General features: G+C 38.3%; 1 protein-coding gene across 10 annotated transcripts in view; it reads right to left on the minus strand.

Annotated features, from left to right (window-relative positions):
* The window catches only part of rap1gapa (RAP1 GTPase activating protein a), a 105,125-nt gene that overhangs the window by 52,547 nt on the left and 32,823 nt on the right, over positions 1–19,755 (minus strand). The window contains exon 1 of one of the 10 annotated variants that reach the window (XM_056268148.1): positions 5,845–6,005. The exons of the other annotated variants lie outside the window; for them this stretch is intronic. The gene's annotated coding sequence lies outside the window, so the exon portion shown is untranslated. Of the gene's footprint in view, positions 1–5,844; positions 6,006–19,755 lie in introns of those variants that run through there. 10 annotated transcript variants of the gene reach the window in all.

The following is a 19,755-nucleotide window of genomic DNA, read 5'->3' on the forward strand; positions in this document are numbered from 1 at the left end:
GAACACAAACGAGGCGTATTTACGCTGAAAATGTAAATAATTTCTATTTAAATACAGTGCAGCAGTGTTTCTGTGCATTTAACATCTGGTAAAAAGGTGGTGCAGCTCTTGACTGAAATTCATTCTCAGGACCTGTGTGGTGCTTGTACCATATTGCTTCAGGCAAGGGCTGCAACTAACGATTATTTTGATAATCGATTAATCGGACGATTATTTTTTCGATTAATCGGATAAATTCAATTGGATTTGTTTATTATGACTAAATAAAACCCGGTTACACTTTATTTTAAGGTGTCCTTGTTACAGTGTAATTATATATTTAAGTACAGAGTAATATTAAGTAACTACATGTACTTACTATAGGAATAGGGTAGGATTAGGTTGAGGGTTAGTTGCATGTAATTATGCATAATTTACTGTTATTACTACAGTAAGTACATGTAACATATGTAACAAGGACACCGTAAAATAAAGTGTTACCTAAAACCCTAAATTAGCATATTTATGTGTAAAAGTGTACTTTAAAAAGTGCAAAAGCCATACATTGAGTTTTACAAATATCAATATTTGCATTGTTTTTAATGATAATTGCTGATGGCAAGTTGACAACCATGATTAATGTAAAAAAAAAAAACATTTATATCCAACATATTGTTTTAACACAATTTTTGTTAAAACAAATTTACAGACATGTTCAGATGTGAAGATATAAACTAAAAACATCTCAAATATATAATTCATTAAATTTTTATTTAAAATTAATTGAATTATAAGGATAATTTGTAAAAAAATAAATATAGAAAGACTGAAAACAAGCGTGTGAACATAGAGCCGCAGTAGATCGCGTTTGAAAAACAATTAAAACTTAATAGTAGACAAATGCTATATAAAGAGAACGGAGTGGAGGTACGCAGCAAGCTAACAGGCTTGATTAAAAAGACAGGAAAAATGATGCATTAGTGCACAAACATTCGCTGAAAACCACTGAGTACAGTGACTAAAAACAATAATTTACTGCTGCTGTTATTAACTGCCTTTATATTTAGTGCTTCGCTTTGTAAAGACCGTTTTAATTTAATATTTCTGCGGTAGCACTATTTTAATCCATCACTTATGTTGCGAGCGAACTGATTGCGCAACCTGATGCTCGAGACGCAAAATACAGACATCCCAAGTCTCCCGGAAGTTCTGGAAGTCACCCGCATATTGATAGCGGCTCGCAAATTAGTTCAAACTCCCGGGATTTGAGCACGCAAGCAAGAGCGCGCATGCGAGACAGAAGAGACTGTGCTCCAAACCGTGTAGCGCGAGCGCGCGGCAGAGCAACGGAGGGAGAGAGACCTTGCGTGTGTGCCTCATGAAGCGCGTGTAAGACAGAGAGCATCCTGATTGGCCTGTTTCAACCAATCACCAGTAAACGCTCCCCGTGACGTAAACAGACCAACTAATCGATAATGACATTCGTTGACAACGATTTTCATAATCGATTATTATCGATTTTATCGATTAGTTGTTGCAGCCCTAAAAAAGACTAATCTGAAGATCCATATCTGGGAAAATCCTTCTTTTTGACATCAAGGAGGGGTTGTAATAGTGTTAATAAAGTTGAGAACTATTTCAAATGTGCACCTCTGATATTTCTCTAGTTTGTAAGAGAAAGTCAAAGGGAGAGTCTGAGCTCTACGGCAGCAGCCGCCCCATTGCTTGCATATTCTATCCGCCATCCATCAAAACCAGACAGCTACTTTATAGCTAAATTCGATTTTTAAAATATGATCATTTACCGCAAACCATCATTTGAGGCTTGTTTTAAATTAACCTCCAGCTTGCACCATAACCCACTTATGGGAGTTTAACCCTCTGGGGACCAGAAACGCGCCGGCGCGTTTTGCTCGTTTTTTTTCACATAGCAGAAAAATAGAGTTAAAGTACTACCATCATTTCTGTTCATATAGAGTTAAGAAATATGAGAAAATAATCTGTTAAATGTCTACTTTTTTATGTGCCCACATACAATCGAAATAAAATATTGTGCTTTTGTAAAATAAAGAAAATAAACAGGGTGTGCGTTCTGCCTCTCGGTCACCGTGAACTTTTTTTCTGGAGCACGTCTCTAATCTTCAACACAACTCAGCTAATACTATTCACCCAGCCATAAGCAATATATCTTTTAAATCATTTGAGTTTGTACTTTTAAATGATCCGATTCAAAACTAAAATTATTATTCTCCGTTTATGTCATCTATATAAAAAGAGAGACGTGTCAGCCCATCTCATTATCGTTCTCTCAGCTGATTATCTGTGGTAATGTGACACGCCTACGGAGAGCACGCGCTATTCAAACGCAAATATGTGAAGCAACACATTGAGACGCGTTAACGCCCATAAACTCTGAAAACACACATTATTTTTTAGTCAGATTAATCTACTGTCGTCTTGCGCGGCTATATGTGGAACAATCCTGGGACATTTACCACTGGGTTATTTTCACTTCGAGGATGAACAGATTCAGCTGAGAAGTAAGTGTTTTTTGCAAGTGCTTTGTTCTAATCGCGATATAGAATAACGTAGTGTCTGTAAACGGAAAAATAGCATACTGTTAAATGTGAATCATGTTTGTGTCACACAGTTTGTGTGTGTGTGTGTGAATGAATGAATGAACGCACAGATACGCACTGTTACAGACTAAATAACAGACAACATTTCGTTGACTCGTTTTGGATAAAGTTTTTACTCTAAAATAGACATCAAATAAGCTTTTTTAGGAGTTTCTGCTCATATGTTAAATATATAGTATGTTTTGTCAATAAACTAATCAACTAAGATGTTATAGTGTTTGTTCAAGCTATATCAAAATAATGAATCCTCAACTTTGAAATATGTATGATCAAACTAAGACATTTATGGAGAAAGACAATTTTCTTTTCAAGATGTTTCCAACTCTAACTTTGAACTGAAATAAAACCATGTCTATATGGTGAAGGGTGTGTGATAGAAGTGTCCAGACGTATGCACCCTGTATTTTCCTTATAATATCCAAACAATCTAAAAGCCATTCTTTTTTAAATCTCCTCATTCTTTGTGCAAGGCTCCTGTAATGATATGGCCTGATAGCACCTAATAGGGCCATTATGGGAGGGTCTTTGTCTTTCTCAGGTGTGGAATGCCATACATATTAATGAGAGATCAAGCCTCCTGCATAAAGCTTTCTCAAACAAAACACGTCATTAAAAATGTAAAAGACTTTATTGACTTATCTGAATGAGTAGTCAGGATGATTCTCACATAGTTTTGGAGCAAATATTCTAGGCTATGTGATACAATTTTCAAAAGTCTTGTGAAGAAATAATCAATATGTGTTTTGTGGTCTTATTTCAGCAACTTTCATTTTTATTTTTTTCAATAACCACGCATAAACATTATTCTATTAAAAATACAAACATGTACATACATGTTGCTCAGATCTCATGGTAGCCAAGTTTGTGCTATATAGAGTGAATTTACACCTTTGCCATTAACATGTTTATAAATAACTGAAAAAAGCACAAATGTCAGTGCATGTCAAAACATCCCAAGGGCCCCAAAAACACTCTGGTCCCCAGAGGGTTAAGAGAACTTTTGCCTTTAACTCATCCATCGATGTCTAGGTGGCGTGGATTTTTGCAGTGAATGCAGGAGTGATCTGCAGTGCTGGAACACAGACCTTAAATGAACCACAGCTCAGCGCCAAAACAAATGATAAAACAAAATCTCTCCAAGCAGCCAACAACCTCGCACAGCTCTGCTGTATCATACGGTTTTGTCCATTTGCTGATATGCTCTATTAGACCAATTTCCATTTACTGCCCATCCTTTAAATTAACTTCAATGAATGGATCTTGGAACTGCATATCCCACTTTAGCTTTAAAATTGATTATTAAAGGCTCAATATGTGGTGGTGAATTAATATAATGTAGCGGTAACTTACAGTACTGTTAAACTGACACATAGATGGTTGGTTTATTACAGTACAGAGTAATTATAATTCCAGTGTACTAATTCTCTTCCTGCACAGGCAAGAAATTCCCACCGGACTGCCGAGGGAACGCTCTCGCTCTGCATTCACAACCGGGATCATTATTTCACTCCCTACAGCTGAGCTGCCCAGAAACCAATACCATGCACCAAACAGACAAAATCCTTACTGAAGTCTGCAGGCATCACAGCCTTGTGAAACTGAGTACAGCCATGAAATTATACATAACATTACATCAATCGTTATTTAATGCTCAAACACAGCCCGTTTTGACATTAAAAAATCTTTAAAAACATGATACATCATGGAAAACAATTACTATTATATTAGTTCAATTAATTCAATTATTGTATTAATTCAATTATGATTTTCTTGATGCAGTTTGGTGTAATCAAGTTTACTTCATAAAAATACAGCCAGATTTTCTTGATCTTTTTGTCAAACCATATTAGTCATGATGCTTAAAGAATAGGGATGCACAATATATGGGTACCATATTGGTTATCAGCTAATATAGCACACATGCTTTAATTGATCGGTATTCATAACTGATACATTTGTATGATTTTTGGATATTCAATTGTTCAAGTCATTTTCCATATTTTCTCATTTAGATGACCTTTCTCATCTGATTCAACTGATTAATGCTCAATTAAAGTTAATTTTTAAAAACAAAAAAAATGTAACAGTTAAATATAATCTATTAAATGTAATAGCAAATCTCAAAGAATAATAAAAATTTTCCTACTGTACATTAAAATGTTGATGCCTTGTACTTGTAGCTGCACTTTAATTCTAACTTTAGAATTGAGTGTTTTTATTGTATTTATACAAAACAGTATCACATTTAAATATAGACCTATCATGAGAATTATTTTTAATAATTATTCTTAATTAAAAATAATCATTAAAAAAATTATGGTTAATGGCATCATCCCAAATTTGAATAGTGGTTCATTACAGAAGTGCATCATGAAGTTAACATTAGCAGGCAGACAAACTGACAATACTCACCTCTCAATCTCTAATTAGTGATTAATTCACCAGCATCTGAGCATACTAATTGTCCATTTGATGAAGACATGAAATATTTCTCCTCTCAGCTGCTAATATCTAAAAATTGAAACCAAACCTCTTTCTATCACCCCCACCCTCTCCCCCTGCCTTCCTCTCGGTTTGCTGAGTGAGGTTCGATTGAGAGTAAATCAGATATTTAAAATCTGTCAATAAGAGGAATGCAGTTACATGTGAAATTACATAAACCATTAACTCCTGAGGTTCTGCTACCACGTATCAATGTTTCATTACCACCTCACCTCTGTCTTCAGCGAGTTTGCGTAACCAGAGTAACGTTAGATGCAGGATAAAACGAGGAACAATTATAATGAAATATGAACTATGGTCTCAGATGTGACACTGGAGAAAACTACAAAGCACTGAAAGCTTACAAGTCAATTCCTGTATTCCACGAGCAGCACTGAAGCTTGGAACATGACAAAAGATGTTGGTAGGTCACCCGTTAAGAAGTTAATTGTAAACGATGATCCGTGAACAAACGTCAGTTACTGCTCGCAGATGCGCTCAATGCTGTCTCTCTACTGCGTAGAAAATCTCCCAACATCTCTCTACATGAGTTAAATGAAGGCTCCTGGCAATCTGCTCGTCTCTAAAAGCATATTGTACATGACACCGTTTATGAGCCGCACACCTGCCAACTGCTTTGGCCGTCCCGCCAATCTCCTAAGTATGACAAATGCCATAAATACCAAACCCCGTACAACTGTCATGCTTGATATTCCTGTTACACAGATACAGTGCGATTACTCACTGCGTGGATGGATGTAGGATCTCCTTTCCCGTCTGGCAGCGGTGAGCTTCTCAAGTCAGCCACACACCTGCTAGAAGCATTGATCCTCCCACTATCACTTCATTTGCTGTCTGTATCGCTCTCTTGCTCTTACTCTACTGCTCTTTTCCTCTCTCTTCTTTCTTTATGTGTCTCTCACCCTCCCCGTTCGCGCTCTACGCACCCGTCCCCTCCCCCGCTCACTCACACACTGAGGGCTGTCCATCTGAGCTGTCTGATGAGGCTGCAATTGACATTCATCGTGCTTTGCCTTAATTAAACACACACCTCCCCATCACATACTGTTGCTCAGGCAACAAATTCATTAACAAATTATGTCCTATATCTCATTTAAAAAACTGTAATCCTACCTTAACATGCTTTTTTAGACAAATTGCTCTTTGTTTGTTCCTGACATCCTCTCTTGAGCCTCCAGGGAGGTTTTATATATTCAATCAATTCAAAGCTCTTGATGTTAGGAAGTGGATTAGATGAATGAGTGGGAATCTATGGAGACAGTGTGGTAATTTTCTTACAAACACAATATGGGAATTTAATAAAGGAAGTATTATCATGAAACAGTGTCCTGGCTCGTCACACTAGAGGGGTGACAGCAAACATTGTCCATAGATGGAAGAATTAAAGATGAATCATTTAGCCTACTTTTTTACCCTTGTGTGCCATTTTAAACCTGTATGACTTTTTAAGAAATACTAATAATCTACATTTGTGTAAGGTAATTTATGAATCTTATGCCGCGTTCCAGGCAACCCGTAACCCGTGTTTTTCCAACTCGTAACTGGGAGTAGATCGATCTAGTACAAGTTCACGGATGGGAAGTCACGGGTTTGACTGCCGTTCCAGTGCACTTTCACGGGTATAAGGTCGGAAAAACACGGGTTACAGGTTGCCTGGAACGATGTACTCCCAGTTACGAGTTGGAAAAACACAGGTTACAGGTTGCCTGGAACGCGGCATAAGGCTATACATATGGAATTATATAATTCCAGTTTTGAACAAGACATTTATTATTTTTGGGGAAAAAGTCTCTTATGCTCATAATAAAAAATACAGTAAAAACTAATATTGTGACATTATCACAATTAAAAATAACTATATTAAAAGTGGTCTAAATGATTCCTGGACTGTATTTAAATTCTGAGCTATATCAACCAATTCAATGAAAAGATCCACCTTGAAAAGATGATTTGTCTTTAATAAATCATATTTGACAAAAAAAAAAAAAGGATTTATTTAATATCGGACATGAATCCACAAAGATCAAGATCCACAAATAATATATACAAGATGCTTGAATCCACAGAAGAAAGAAAGTCATACAGATTTAGAACGACCTACCAATTTGAAGGCAGAATACCCATTTTGGGTGAACCACTTCTTTCAGACGCTTCTAAAAACACAACCAGTCAAATAAGCCAAGGTAAACATACAGACAGCACCTTACTGCATCAGATGTCTCTAAAGCCAACACATATGACAGCAAAATACTGCTGTCCACAGCATAACTCAAAGAGATAATGCAGGATTAGTGAGCATAATCTGCAGGACTTGGAAATCAGAAAAAAACACACGGCTCATGTGCAACTCATTCAGAGAATAAAGAAGATCACGTTAAACTGAAAGGGTTGTTATTAGAATATGAAGATAGAAAATATGAAGATGGCATATTTATTATTAGAATGTTATTAGAATGTTGAAGATGGCAGATAAAAAGACAACACAGCTTATGTCAAAATCAAAGTCCATCAAAAAAAGGAGGTAATATATATATAAATATATATAAATATATATATATATATATAAATATATATATATATATACTGTATATATATAAAATATAAAATTGTCATCTCACAAGGAGTCTTTCAGACTGCCCAGAAGCTGTCATGCAGCTCATATCTGATCTCTTACTCTCCATGATAACTTAAACCACTTCTAATGGAGGCTGTTGAGCCTTGCAGGTGTTGCAGCATCTCCATCTGTCCTCTGAGAGGTGGAGGGCAGTACAAAAATGACGTTAAAACAGAGATCGGTTAGTGAGTTTAGACAACAGCCTTAGAGAAAAAGTTGTTTTTCTATCATAAAATAGATTCGGTTCCTGTCTCCGTATCTGTCTTTAGGGAGACAAAGACAAAACAACAAAAGCAAAATGACTCAGACTAAAAATATATTTGGCATATAAAAATTGTAAACTGAATCGCACACACCACAAGATCTCAAACCGATACTTGGATTTGTGTAGGTGAGCTTTTATATGCTTTTGAATGAAGTGGCAATCTCTGACAGCAGCATTACTAATACATTGTGCCGTTCTGACTAATAAAGGCTTACTAAAGACTCTTCCTCCAGGAGTGCATGCCTGCATATTCCAAGAATATTAATCTATTCAAATGATAATCCAAAATGTCTTAGAATACATGAATAATAATGTGACAACCCAAACTTAAGCACAGGGGGTGGAAATCTCAAAGGAGTTCACTCTATTCCTCTCTTTCTTTCATTCGACATACAAAAACCAAGAGTGAGAAAAAGTCATTTGCGCTGCACTGTTACTTTGCAATACATACAAAGTTCTGTCATGAAACTCTAGATGGCGCAGGCTGATAGGTCCTTACCTCAATCTGTTTGCAATCACGTCATTCTCTATAGGGCACCGCTGATTGGTTCCTGCTGCATTAGTAGCCAATGAGCTCGCTGCTCAATCTTCAAATACTTAGTCTGCATTTGCTGTAGCAGTTGCTGCACGCTTTCAAAAACCCTCCACCTTCCCCAGCTCCACCTGTATAGATCTGCTACGGGTAATTCATGTACGCTATATTGTAGAGCAGCAGCAGGTCTTACTTGCTCACAGCAGAGTGTTGGGCATGTATTGACAGTAGCAAGTCCTGTCTGTGGCAGCAGCAATAACCAACATCAGCAGCATAGCAGTTCAACCAGAAAGACTCGGGAGAATAAATACTGTAACAATAAATACATTTATTGATAACCCAGCAAGCAATAAAGTTCTTTGGCGTAGGCCCCGTCCATAGCTCGCAATCCGAGGGTCCGGACTCTGCATTTCCTGCCTGAAGACGAAGGCAGGGGCGCAGCCGACCCCCCGGGAGGTATAGGAAGGGACCATCCTGGTGGTGGTGGGGAGGTTGGAAGGGAAGGAACCATCTTGGAGGTGGTGGGGAGGATGGAGGTCAATGGAAGCGTCAGCATCTGCGAACTCAAACACGTGTAAGTACCGGTCTTTTATACCGCAAGTATTAGACGTGATTGGATAGATGAGAAGTGACGCAACAATTGAGTCTTCCTGGCAGAACTTAACGCTAAAGCTTCCATATCTATTCCACCAAGACGAAACATATCAACATTATATCCATTACCATGCCAAACACTCCGAGAGTTGTCATGAGATAAATGTTTTTTATGCCTTGCAAACTTAAAGATATGGGTTTCTTTGATTAAACATTGTTGTTGCTAAAATTTTGCAGATTGTCACCAAGGTAAAGTTTCTCATCTTTCTGACGTAGATTTTGTCAGTTTTTTCTAATTTACAAGAACAAAACAAAACACAAAAAAGCCCAGAACAAATATCACATAACCTCAGCCACAAACCTCACCTGCATGTATTTTAAGACAAATTCATGCCGCATAACCTCAGCAGACCCCCATTGCTCTCTCTCACTCCCTCCTCCCTCCCCAGTTCCCTTATGCATTTGTGAAGAAAACATTACTCAGATTAGCACTAGCTCCATCGGAGTAAAACTGAGTCATGTTCAAAACATTTACACAACAGGATCACAACTGCTGCCACTGACCTCATCTCATATGTGGGTGGTGCTCTTTAAAAAAACATCTCCACATCTCACCTCTATACAATTTGCATTATCCGGTTGTTGGATAAGTCCGATGATGGGCTTTCATTTTTAGCTGTAATATAATAATACTATCGCATCTCCCACTGTGGTCTAGTAATGTATGGTGATAGAGGGGCTGGATGACAAGTGCACCACATGACGCAGTGACATGTTTTCATCCTCCCAGGGGCAGAATGATGTAACTCGTGAAGGCCTGATGCTGTGTGATCAGGAAACGACCGCTATAAACACACAGGACTTGAAGGTCCCATTGACATGGAAACGCCCTTTGGGAAGACGACACATGTTTATATGGACTCCCATCCTCCAAGCGAGCAGGTGCAGTCAGCGCATGCACTTCATTATCGGTAAACATTGATTTCCCTTAAAGGAACACTTCACCCATTTGCATTAAGCTTTGTATTGTTAGAAACCCAGTCATATATTGTAATGATCGTGGATTTTTCCTTTATTTTTCCCTGAGATGGGAGAAATAAGGATTTAAGTGTTTTACTTCCTGCTTTTTATGACGTAAAAATCGTCATTTTGCGTCATAAAAAGCAGGAAGTCCCATTTCATTGAAAAGTGTAGAGACTACAAACACAAGCTCATCATTTATTCAGGGCGTGGGACTCACTCACGCTACAGACCTATTACAGATCAGTGGGTGGGACTTCACTTGCAGATACAGAAAGCAATATCAGCCATCTTGTTTGGAAGCTAAGCTGACAAGCGCTGTGGAGATAGGAAGTTACGACAATGACGGAAGAAACTAAACATGATATGGAAGAAGAGGATTTTGAAATTCTGCTGCTCGAATCCGGTGTTCGTGGCTATCTTTACGAGCCGCAGTATAGTGAAGAGCAGCTGAGGCTGAGGAGGAGCACAGGAGCCCGGACTGGCTCGCGCTGAGGCGGACTGAAGCGGACGAGGAGCCCGGACTGGCTCGCGCTGAGGCGGACTGAAGCGGACGAGGAGCCCGGACTGGCTCGAGCTGAGCGGACTGCTGGTGCGTGTGCTCTCGCTGTGCGCTACGGACAGAGTCCATCTGCTGCAGAGAATTTCAACGATCGCAATTTCTCCTGGACGAAATCTCTGGATCAGACGAGCACACGGACGTTTGTGTTGTGATGTGAACAATCCTAGTGTCGCACCGCATTTGTTCTGACTGGAACATACAGGTATCATGCAATAATTCACCATATAGAAAGAAATACAAACGAGGAGTAATTCGCTAATGAGTTTGCCAATGTAACGGGGTTCGTTGTTGTGGGAAGAATGAGACGGGAATCGGCGAACATTTAAACATTTTAATAGTAAAATAAACAAATACAAAACAAAAGTATAAGCCAGCAGCCCCTCACTGCTGGCCACACACAACAGAAACAAAACACACCATAAAATCAGGCCTGTTCCTCTCTCGATCTGGACTGTCGTCGCTCCTCGTTTTATGCGTCCGCTCCTCGGTGAGAGACGCGAGAGAGACCGGTGCGTCTTACAGATGTCGATCATTATCACTCACGCCACCGGCCTCGCGCCGCTCTCACGTCCCTCGTCCTGCTCGCCACAGCCAACTAACTATACATTTTGTGTGAAATGAATTTCTAACTCTGGTGGCAGCTCACGTTAGCCTTGTAGACGAGTGATTTATCTGATGTTTGCGCTGTTCTGGAGTAGTGGGAGTGGCTTGCGGAGCTGTGCAATGTGGTGCATTGTGGGAGTTGTTGTCTTTCATACAAATGCGCCCTAAAGTTATTTTCTGTCTTTTCTCGGTCAAGAGGGCACCAAATTCAAAATTTCTTTTACATGTCGACTACATATATGACCCACTTTCAATAAAGATTAATGTTGAAATGGGTGAAGTGTTCCTTTAAAGGAGCTGTATGTAAGATTGTGGCCAAAACCAGTACTGCAATCACTTTCAAATTACTGTAGAGTGGTGTATCCCCTCCCCCTCCTCCCTGACTCGAGGTTGCCAGATCGGCTGCAGGATCCAGCAGAAACGTGACGAGCTGCAGCTGTGGTAACTAGAGCAGAGATGGCAACCCGGATCCCGCAACACTACTGACTTCATGATTGGTAGATAGGTGGAGGGTGGAGCATCAGACCAAAACACAACATGACAACATCAACATCAGTTGAGGGCTGCAACTGCACTTTTTAAATGACAATATCCTGGCCAGACTACTGTTGTCAGTGATATAAGTATTTGAAATGTACATGATTTCTTAATGTCTAGTGACATTTCAGGGCCATTTTATGATTAATTGAAATAAATGTCTTACATACAGCTCCTTTAATCCCTCCCTAAAGCAACATGCATACATCAATCAAATCTATTAAATTCCAATCTAGGGAACATCCACAGAAAGACAATCTTGGGATTTACTGCATGACAGATAAAAAAAAAAAAAGACAGTCTGTCTTTCACCTTTTCCATTTGATCTCATCAATCTCTTGTACTGCTTCATGATAATTCACACAAATGAGGCAAGATAGGATTTTCTCAAGTGGTTTTGCTTCAGGTCCAAGAGATTATATGGACATCAAGTGGAAAACGAAGTAGCACAATTATATATATAAAAGTATAAAAGTTAATCTGTTCATGTGACACATTAATTTGCTCCAAAATACCATAGAGTTATGCATATCCTAACTGTGCATAATTATATTGCATTCTTTGTCTTCCATTATGCATTGTTTTCCCTGATGAACCACCATTTGAGAGGCACTGGGCTAAACCATTCACATAACGACTAAACAGTCCACTGTCATTACTGAACAAAGTTATTAATATCTTTGTTTTTTGAAAAAAGAGGATGTGAAGTCCAGAGCATGCACCGTGACTCAGCCAGAGAGAGAGAGAGAGAGAGAGAGAGAGAGAGAGAGAGAGAGAGAGAGAGAGAGAGAGAGAGAGAGAGAGAGAGAGAGAGAGAGAGAGAGAGAGAGAGAGAGAGAGAGAGAGAGAGAGAGAGAGAGAGAGAGAGAGAATGAGATGTCTCATGAACCCACGTATCCAAACCACCATTTACAGCAATTAAAGTCTCTCCTTCTCTCTCTGGCTCAGAGGAAGAGAACCCAAATGACCCACAGGACACAGATGGGGAATGGATGTACATCACCTGCCTCCATCTGGCCCTGCAAAAACTCAAGCAGCAGCATCTGCAACCTTCAACTGTTTGAAATACATTATGCAACTCATTCAGAGATTTAAATTCTGAATTTTGATTTTTTTTTTTTTAACCAAACTGTCTGGATCTGCTCTTATGTGGGTCTATTAAAAAGAAAACCAGAAAAAGTATAAACCAATCAGGTTCCTGCAGACGGTTCCTGTAACAGCAGAAAATGTAAGAAAGAGCCCAGAGGATGGCAGTAAGAAAGGCATCTGAATCTTACATTGGTTGCTGTTCTGATATTAAGCCTACTTACATTTGCATTCTTCAACCTGCAAAGGCAAGAAGCATCCTGGGGATCTGAGCAGTTTCTCATGCTTGTTCAGTGAACCATAAACAATTATTACACATGCACCTGTGGAACAGTCCTTAAGACACTAACAGTTTACAGGCGGTAGACAATAAAGGCCATAGTGACAATAACTTTCAACACTAAAGTGACCTTTCTACTGAATCTGAAAAACACCAAAAAGATCCGCAAGGGCCCCTGATCACTTGTGTGAACATGCCATATATATAATATAATAAAATGATTATACATTTTATATGCAATTTGGCATATTTATATTAATCATGACACCCTTCAGAATTTCACATTTATTAAGTGGTCTAAACATGACCACACAACTGCTCTTTCTGTGGGTACAGATAATGCCCTCCACTAGCTGCCTGCCTGCTGAGTCTGTAATGGGTCAGATGAGTGAACCTCCAGAAGTGAGCTTGGACTGAGCTTTGATGCGTGGCACATCAAACTGACATGCCTCATCTTCCCATGTCTCTGCCATCAGAATACCCCATGGTGACTCTGGCCCTGAAGGTATTTTGATGGAATTAACCCAAATGGGCATCTTCAGTTTGAGGAGGAGGAACTTGTACATCACAGCATGCTCGGGTCTGATATTTTTTATGAGTGCTGGTATCTACACCGATAAACTAGCTGCTTTCCCCCAGGCCCATCATTTCCCATGACTTTATATATTTCTCTATAGAGATCTCAGTGTGAGTTGAAAAAGCAAAAAAGAGTGGATATATATATATATCTTTCATCTTCTCTAGAAATTCACTGCTTTGCAAATTCTTTTATACAATCTTAAGGGATAATAGGAAACCATATCTAGTGGAAGTAGAACAAAATGCTCTCTATTGGAGTTATTGCCTGTACAAATGTTGAGTTTGGAGAAATGCTGACTGTGGGTCTTCACTAATGTCAATGTCAATGTCACATTTATTTATATAGCACATTTCCAAGGCCGAGGCCTACCAAAGTACTTCGCAGTAAAAAACACAAAGACATTAGTCACAGACTGATACAATAAAAACACAGTAAATGCTCTAATAATGCTCAACTAATGCTCCCCATAAATTGAAATTTGCAATAAAATAATTGTGACCCAAAATTGTGATTCAATGTATCTTCTGCCTCAAACTGTGACAATATTGCACAATCACATTTTTATGACACGTGTGAGCATTCATGTGTCCCTTTCTTTTATTGCGTAACTCTAAAGCTCCTTTGCTACTTAGAAAATCATCAACTATGCCACAAAAGGAAGAGTGATGATTTATCTTCTCTTTGTTAAAGAACCTCTCTAACATTCTGATAACAGTCATTATACACAGATTCTCATTATGCATAACAGAGATATTGATTAAACTTGCAGATATGCATGTTTACAAGAACATTTTAATTGCCTAAGCGGAATATGTGATTAATAAAAGATACTGTAGGACTTCAAGGTATTATCAAGGTGTATTCATCACCAAAAAAGCTTTTTAATACAAGAGTGCATATTTCTGCATATCTTGACCTGCCATGGAAGCGTTTTAATACACATTTTGTGTACCGTGTGATTTCGATCGGTTTCCATTTATAAATGTTGTCTCAGCGAATCAAGCACTAGCTTGTCACATTGCTGCTGTATTTAGTCAGACAGTTGCATGTAAGAGACGCACAGAGACAGTCTGGGCTGATTAAGTTTGACAGCTCTCTCCTCCCTTCTCCTTGAAACTCTAGCTAGCCAATAGATTCACATAAATACACACACAGATACTGGAGTGTAAGAGATCATGCAGACTCACCAGTACACTGTTCTTCTGCATGCAAACTGTGAAAAACTAAACAAATATAGTCCTAAACTTGAACAAAGCCCACTTCTTTGCTCTAAAACTATGAATTGTGGCAGCTCAGAGTCTGAGTGAGAAAAAGTGTCAAAATTCTCCGGAGCATCACTACAGGAAAAAAGTATTTAGGAACATTCTGCTTCTCCGAGACTTATTTACATTTACACATTTGGCAGACGCTTTTATCCAAAGCGATTTACATTGCATTTCAAGGTACACATTTACATTCTTATCAGTCAGTTCTTGCTTTCCCTGGGAATCGAACCCCTGACCTTGGCGTTGCAAGCACCAATACTCTAAATAAAGCTTTCCTGCAGCTCAAACTGTAGAGGAGCAGAAGGGTCCATTAACTAAACATGATTTTGGTTCTATATGGAACACAAAAGGAGATTTAGAGGAATGTTCTAGCTGCTCTTTAACAAACATTAATGTACACAATAACTTATACTCAAAAATATGAACAACAAACAAAAAAGTACCACTATTTTCACTAAGTGACAACTTTGACAACAAAAAGATGTGGCTGCACAATCTACAACACCACAAGAGGGCAGATAAAGCTAAATTATAAAATCAATTACATTACTACTAATGCATCTTATTAAATGTCAAGTTTTTCTTTAAAAACTTTAGTGATTTTTTAGGTAAAATGAGCAATTATAGCCATCATTAATATTAAATAAACTGCAAATCCACACCTGGTGATAACACCTGATGAACATTGTGTATTAGAAGTAAAAGAAGAGTTCATTTATGTTTTGTAGAAAATGTATATGTATATCGCTATACATATACAGTGCTAAATAATTAATATAAGCAAAAACAATCTGCACAACCTGTTTCCCAGAGGGCTGTCTGGGACAGGGGGACAATGTGTGCCCTGTATTATTGTAAAATAGTCCTCAAGCATCTCTGTTTCATTTAATAATGCCAGACAGAACTCAGCTCTACATCGGTTAGACAAATGTGCTCAATTATATAACGTGAAATAGAAAAGATTGACTATGACTTAAAAGCGGAAAGTCTGAGGAAACCATCTCTCCTCACTGTGACACCTACACTTTGTGATGAAAGAAGAGTAAAATGAACAGCCGTCACTCCGTACTGACATGACATATTTCTGCACTTTATCAAAGCCAGGGATGTATCTTTGATGTTAGGGAAGTAAAAAAGGGGGAACAGGAAAGACACTTGATTGCTTTCAAACATCCCCTCAGAATGTCAGCCGCCTTCTCATAGCCGTAGGTCATTCAGAGATTAATAAAAGCATGTAGCTAAAGTCCACTGAGTTAATTGGAAATATATACAGCGCATGTATCATTTCCACTACTGGAAGAGAGGTGAGTCTCTCTGGACCTTGAATGGGTTTAGCTGACCTGAGATGGGGTTAGATATAGTGTGGGACCAGCAGCCTGAAACATGAGAGCCGTATTGTTCGCTAAGTGCTTCCGGATTTAGCGCTGGTCTGGTATTAGACAAGGGGAAGACAATATGGTACAAAGTTGCAAAACATCCAGCTGGAGTATTCAGTTGTCTATCCCTTTAAATAATTTATTTAAAATAATGTTTTAATGACATATTTACAGCCTAAATATTTTATTTTAAGTTACAGTGTTATTTAAGCATTATTTATATACTATTATACTATTTTATAGTATATTACTATACTAGTATAATATATTTATATTTTCAGTTTAATCTTAATAACAAGTCATTTTGTTACGTATGGAAGCTTGTTTCCGCCACAGAATAAAACATTTTAAAAGATAATTGAAACTTTTTATATCACAATGGCAAGTCTAAATCTCGCAATTCTGACTTTATAACACGCAATTGCGAGTTTATATCTCGCAATTCTGACTTCTTTTCTTGGAATTGTGAGATATAAACTCGCAATTGTGAGTTAAGACTGACTTTTTTTCTCAGAATTGTTAGTTTATATCTCACAATTCTGACTTTATAACTTGCAATTGCAACTTTATATCACGCAATTCAATATTACTCAGAATTGCGAGATGTAAACTCGCAATAGAGGGAAAAAAAGTACGAATTGTGAGATAAAAAGTCTAAAGTAATAAAATTACTTTTTTTTTATTTTTATTCTGTGGCAGAAACAAGCTTTCATATTTGCTATTTATATGCACTATTAAAGCTAATTCTGACTAGCTTTAATTTATTTTAATTTCAGTTTTAATAATTTAATACTTCAACTTATTTTTTTGTTAGTTTTAAAGACAATTTCAAATTTTCGTTTCGTAAAAGTTTTTTAAATGTAATTTTTTCAGCGAATATTTATATTTTATTTAATTTACTGAAAATGATTTGCAATAGTTTTAGTTTTAATTGACAAAACCAGTGATGTGTTAAGAGTCGTATAATGACACTTAACACATCACTGTTATTTTCATTCTTTTTCTTCTGGGAAAACAAACCCAAAATACTGATGACTCACCTTGCACTACTCAGATTTTCATCCAATCAGATGCTCTCTACAACAGCTATGTTTACATGCACCCAAATAATCAGTATAAAATAAGAATGATGGCTCAATATTTGCTAAAAAGTCTCTTCTGACATATACAGTGTATGTCAGGTGTCTTTTTAGACAGGCCTAATGCCCTAATGTCCCTAATGCTACATGCAACAGACTAGCAGCAAGTATCAAAGTTCATGGCTGTGACAAACAAGGCAACTGGCTATGTCTTCAATAATATAAACTTCATTTCAATTCGAAATGCATCAACACAGGAACGAATACTATGCTACTCAGGCAATTTCATGCCGTCTTTACCCCAAGACCTAAAGCTAATGCAGTTATATGCACATAATGACAGTGACCTAGATTGCTCATATGTTACAAAGAGAGAGAAATAGTCTGAATGTGAGAGTGCAAGTGAAAGAGACAGGGAGATAAAGATGCCTTATCAACAGATAAAAGTCTCTTGATTGACACACAGTAGGCAGCACCATTACTCTAATGCAGCATCATCGCTGAATATTGAAGCATTCCTGCTGGATCTACGCACAGATTGCTTTGTGACGCAAAGCAAGGTGCCTTCATTAAGCAAACCAATCTAAATCCATTCATGCTAATGTATGCCACGTCCAAGAGCACAATCCACACTTAATGACCATTAAACAAAAACTCGCTGCACCGCTGGTGAAAAATTTACATTCTTTTCATATTCAGATCGGCCATTGAAAGACCATTCCGAATTTAAACTCACCAGAACTTCTTCGGCCTCCTGATTCGAAAGGGAGAGCAAGGCATTGTGGATCTGTCAGGCTAATTGAGATCAGTCTTCCTTACTGAAGGTCTCAAGCAGTCACTTGCAAAGGGCCTATATATGGGATTACGGCCTATTTCTGGATCACAGAATAGTCAGATCCTGTCTTGCTCTGACAGCTAATGAGTCTTCTTCCTTTAAATGTCTTCCTCCACCCAGACTCATCCATAGACTCAAAAATTTTTATCATTTGCATATCTTCTTGAGGAATTACTACCTATATTAACAGTATATATACTATAAATTGAGTTTTCCAATGATATTTCTCGCTGGATTATGTTTCTAATCAGTTAGAATAAAAAAAAGATATCACCTAATGATACATTTTCTATACTTGTGAGTTCTCTGCCTTACTTAAATGCATAGGTTGGCTGATGATAGAGAACGTTTTGCATCCTGTTCACACAAGCTCCAAAAAGTTAATAAACAAACCGCAGTTCCAGCAACAGACTGACTGTCAAATCCCATCACAAAGCCACTGATGCGTGATGTTAAACGCTGCCATTGCCATCAAACGTCAGTGTCATAAGTCTGAAGATCTATCCTCAAGTTGTCCTCAACTGCTCTGTGCCTTCAGAAGAAAACGGTGAAGAAGGATGGACGCGTTAGGTCTCTCGTCCTGCAAGCTGTTTGACAGAGAGGCGTAGACTGATGCAGGCCGGTCCTGAGGTTACACGTGGAGGGACGGATGCCATCGGAGCCGGGAATCTGGTTTATCCGATGGGTTTGTTAGGACTGACCTTCAGGCTGCTGTCCATCTGCACCTGGCATCCTTTACACACGGCCTGCCAGCACACACTTTCACTCACACAGACAGGGGCGTGAGAGTGCCGCATGTGTGCCTCAGCGACTGTCCTGCCAACACTGCAGAGCTGTCTGCTGTCGCTGTGGCAACAAGACTGCAGCATGTCCTCTGCGCTCCGGACCGTTCTCATCCCAAAACCACTGCATGCATCAAAAACACTTCATCTGGCTGTCCTCCATCTGTACAGCTTTGTGGCATTCCCTGAGCAGAGTCAATCAACCGTACATGTCTTGACATTTAAGATACCGAGTAGAATTTTAGAATTGACTTTTATCTCATCAGTTGGAATTAGATTCTATCTACTGTATCTATCTGTCTATACGTCTGTATCAATTTGTCTGTCTGTCTAGCAATCTATCATCTATCCTCCTTTCTGTGCATCTTATCTATCCCTCTATCCATCTCTCAATCAATCAATCTGTCCATCTATACGTCCGTCCGCCCGTCCATCCATCCATCCATCCATCAGGTCTACAAATGTTCAAACTTTTTGAATTTCTTTGAAAAATGTTAAGAACTATAAGAATCCATTTGAATGATAATTTGTAAAGCAATTCTGTTTCATGTTTCACTAAATGAACTTAATTCAAACTCAGGAATTGAATTCAAATTTAAAATGCTTTTTCTAAATTTAATTCTGA

The sequence above is a fragment of the Rhinichthys klamathensis genome, unplaced genomic scaffold (assembly GCF_029890125.1).
Source record: "Rhinichthys klamathensis goyatoka isolate OS25496 unplaced genomic scaffold, OSU_Roscu_1.1 h1tg000269l_1, whole genome shotgun sequence".
In the NCBI taxonomy this organism is placed as follows: domain Eukaryota; kingdom Metazoa; phylum Chordata; class Actinopteri; order Cypriniformes; family Leuciscidae; genus Rhinichthys; species Rhinichthys klamathensis.